The sequence below is a fragment of the Cicer arietinum genome, chromosome 4, assembly GCF_000331145.2.
Source record: "Cicer arietinum cultivar CDC Frontier isolate Library 1 chromosome 4, Cicar.CDCFrontier_v2.0, whole genome shotgun sequence".
NCBI classification, from domain to species: Eukaryota; Viridiplantae; Streptophyta; class Magnoliopsida; order Fabales; family Fabaceae; genus Cicer; species Cicer arietinum.
In genome coordinates this window covers 15,520,074-15,524,249 of record NC_021163.2, presented here as the reverse complement: position 1 = coordinate 15,524,249, position 4,176 = coordinate 15,520,074, and the positions used below count along the sequence as shown (strand labels likewise).

At 25.5% G+C, this 4,176-nt stretch overlaps 1 protein-coding gene across 1 annotated transcript in view; it reads left to right on the top strand.

Moving 5' to 3' along the window:
- The first annotated feature begins 2,459 nt into the window (after positions 1-2,459).
- The window catches only part of LOC101508448 (lipid phosphate phosphatase 2-like), a 6,367-nt gene continuing 4,650 nt past the window's right edge, over positions 2,460-4,176 (top strand). The window contains exon 1 of the mRNA XM_004496977.4: positions 2,460-2,681. The gene's annotated coding sequence lies outside the window, so the exon portion shown is untranslated. The remainder of the gene's footprint in view (positions 2,682-4,176) is intronic.

Here is a 4,176-nt window from a genome sequence, read left to right as displayed (position 1 = left end):
TAAAATATTTTATCGACTCATATAATAATTGCATTAATATTTAATATGTTTGGGACATATACTTAAACTTGAAATATCTCTTTTCTTCATAGTTAATATATGTGAATTTTACATTTAGACTTTTTCTGTTTAAATATAATATGACATTTATAGACATTTTTCACTACATCACAAAACATTTAAAATTTTTCATGATGCATTGCAGAAACATAAATAATGAATAATAACAGTAAAAATTAAACAAATTAATAATAATGTCCGTAGAAAACAAATTAACAGTAGAAATAATAGTAATTATTTAAAGTTTACATGAGACATAAGTAGTCAAAAAGAGGAAAAGCAAAAAGGAGAGGAGAGGAGACAATAAAAAATGTAGTTTATAAAAGTTTTTGTTTTCATTATAAAAAGAGCTTCATTTTGGTGTATTATATAGAAAGTGTTATTTTGCTGACAAATATAATTAATAACTTTAAAAATTGTTAGGATTAATTATAATGTAATCAACTTTTAGCGAGTGACATGTTATAAATTTTTTTTTAAACTAATTTTTAAATATTTTTTTTATTCAATAAATATTATTTAATGAATGTCATTGATTTTGAGTTTAAAGACGAGACACTGCAATTGTATGTGAATTTTATGATGTTATTTATCGTATGTTCTTGTGTAATAAGTAAATGAGGGTACTTTTTGAAAGTAAAAAATGATTTTGACAAATTACTTAGTTTTGTTGAATTCATGCGCATGTGTTAGAATCACTTACATTTTGAGAGAGAGTGGGTGATATGTAACCAATATTATTATGTATTATAAATATAAAATATTGACTTCATAATTTAAGTAAATAGTTAAGGAGGAGTGTTATTTAATCAATGTTTTTAATTCCTCATTCAAGTAACAAATATCAAATTATTAATTTGAACGTCTTGTTTTGAGTTCGAACACGACACATCAAATGTGAGTTTTGTAATGTTATTTAACATCTCTTTTTGTGTATTGAGTAAATATTATGTAGCCACTACTATTATTATCTCTTTAACACATAATAGTATTTGTTGCATTTTGAGATGGAGAAAATATGGATAAAAATTGATTTGGTGATTAAAGTAAATGAGCTAGTAGTGATAAAAAAATTAATAGTTCGATTTCTAAAAATAATTTTAACGATTAATAACAATACTTATATAATATTAACTATTTTCTTTTTTTGAAAAAACAATACGGCATATTATTTATTTCTTCAGCATTTATTTTAAAAGCAAAATGTTTAGTTACATAAATGTTAAACAAAAAACTATAAATAAATATATATTATAAAGGTGTTCCTGTTAAAAAATATTTATAAAGGTGTTCAGTTTTTAACGCTGTATTCATAACTTTGCATATATATCTTTTTTTTAAATAAAATAAAAATTGTTTTATGTTCTTACTATGCAGGATCTGTCTACACTCTACACATGTGGCACTAGCATGCGACCGGTTCATGACGGTGTTTTTATGTGTGCGAGTCTTTGTTTTATGTTCAGATACAAATAAAATTGATTCACATAAAAATTATTGATGAATCTAGTAAAAGTAAAAAATATATAAAAATAATTAATTTTTAGTGTATTTAGATCTTCTTAAAAAAATTATCCTAACCAGATTAAATTTCATATTACTTTTTCAAAATTAAAATAAATTATATATATAAATTTTTATTTTTTATTAGTATCAGACAGTGTATTAAACAATTATTTGGTAGTTTAATTTGTTATAGTATTTATTTGTTTAGTTTGATTTTTTATTTATTATTTGTATGTTTCAACATAATCGTAATATTAATTTTTAATATTCTATATATTATTTTACTTCAAATTTGTTATTTCAACATAATTTTAAATTATTAATATTAAACTATTTTTTTACAAAATATAATTTGAATCAATATAAAATCAATTCAAATTAAACTTTATCAACTAAATCGATTTATTAAAATTAAACCACAAATATTTTACTTTTTAGATTATATTCTTTATCTCATAACAAATCAAATTTACACAACAAACATCTCTATTTACTAGTGCACACATTACAGTAGTCGAAGAATCAAGTGAATTCAACCATCTTTAATAAGGAATACATAACCAATAAGAATAAAACGAGAAAATAATACTTATTATAAAGAAGAGATTCTTTATGAAATATTCTCTCTCTTCTAAATACTAAAATGAAAGATGTATATTGCGAATGTTTTTACCAAAGAAGTTAATCTTATTATGGTGTTTTATCATTGAAAAAAAAACAAATTTTTATATTAAAATTAATTTATTTCTAAATTTATGAAGAGACAAGATACTCCTCCTTTTTAAGTAAATGGTTAAATTCAAATAATTATCGAGTTTAATTATTAGAATTTTATTATACATTAAACAAATGAGAGTGTTAAAACCAAAATACTCCTCCCCTTCCCACAAACAAAGGCCTCCAAAAAAGAAAACAAATCGCATTCCTTGACTTCAAATCAAATCAACTCCAATAATAATCCCACGCGCCTTCTCCTTTGGTTATTTTGAATTTGGCCACTCTCTATTGCTTTGCTTTTGCTTGCTGTCTGTCACCAATCATCAATTCATTCTCTTCTTCTTCCTCTTCCTCTTCCTTTCTCCGTCGCCTCGATTCTCGTGCACGTGCATTTCCAGGTCTCTCTCTCTCTCTCTCCCTCATCGCACTGTACTTCATCTTTATTCTTTGCGCGCGTTTCACTGTGTTCGTCTTTATCTACTCTACTTTGCGGCACATTTACTTGTTTTTTCTTTCTTTTTCTTTACTATTTCTTTTCATAAATTCAAATCAAGAGTTCAACAACTTGTATTAAAATAAAACTAATCAACAATTTCATATTATTATATCAGTTCTTCAACCGTAATTCTTATTAAGTTTGCTCTACTTTGGCATAATTATCATTTCATTTCATTCTCTATGTTCGAGTTCGATTTATTCCGTTTCGAGTTCTGGATCCGAAATTTTGAGTTTCTGTTTCATTCAATTTATACTGTTTATTACTAGAATTTGGAATTCGTGTATGAGTAACGGTTCGTTTGGAATTTGTGTGTCTGTTTTTTTTTTTGGTAGGAAAAGAAATGAAGAAACCCTTGCTACACATGTAAATTACATGTCTGTTATTCAGAGACACTGAAAAGTCGATTAGATTTGCTTTAATTATTTTAATTTTATTTCGCATTTTTTATTTATTTAATGATTTTGACAAGGAAATGTGCCGTTATGAATTTTGTGGCTAAAGTGAATTGTATGTTCTTCAATTATTGTAGGTTTTTGTATGAGAGATATTCTAGGAGCTAAGAAATCGTGCATTGACTTGTTGTTTGAGTATTAAGAGCCAATTTTGATAAACTTATTAACAATCACTTCTGACAAGAGCAATATTAAAATGAGTCTTACTGTAATTACAAGTATTTTAAACAATAGCTTTACATAAAAGTCGAAATTAACTTTGGCATCTCAATTTTAAGTTTTTCATTGAACTTCTCCATTAACATTTATAGAAGCTTATACGGAAGGACCTTTTCGTAAATTTATTTTCATTGGTAAGCTCTCATAAACAACAAGCTAACTCTGATTAGATCTAAATTAGATTTGTGGGGTGTTGTTATGCCCTTGACGAGATTTAAGAAAAGTTTGAACCTGTGACATAGTTTTAAGATACGTCAAAATAGAGATAAATTAACCAAGAGCCTAGGATAATCCAGGATTTAGTCCTACTTGTTAAATTTAAAACATTATATAAACATATGCTTCGTGGTTGTAAAATAACATATTAACAAAGCATTATCAGTTCACATTTAATATACAATGGAAATCTCAGATAAACATGAAATTATTGAAATAGTATCTGTCTAGTATTTAGATTCTGTATTTCTGTATCGTGTATATGCTCTTGTACAGTTGTAATTTATCTATAGTATTTATATTCTGTGTTTCTTTACCGTGCATATGCTCTCATCTGTACGTGTAGTTGATAGTTGTTATAAATGAAAATTTTGAGTCAACATATTCAGTCAGTGTTCATTACCTAGTGGTTACTTTAAGCCTTTTTATGTTCCATCTCAATATAAAGTTTCATTTGACTTTCTGAAATATGTCAGAATCATTGTCTCATAACAGAGAACACTCTTT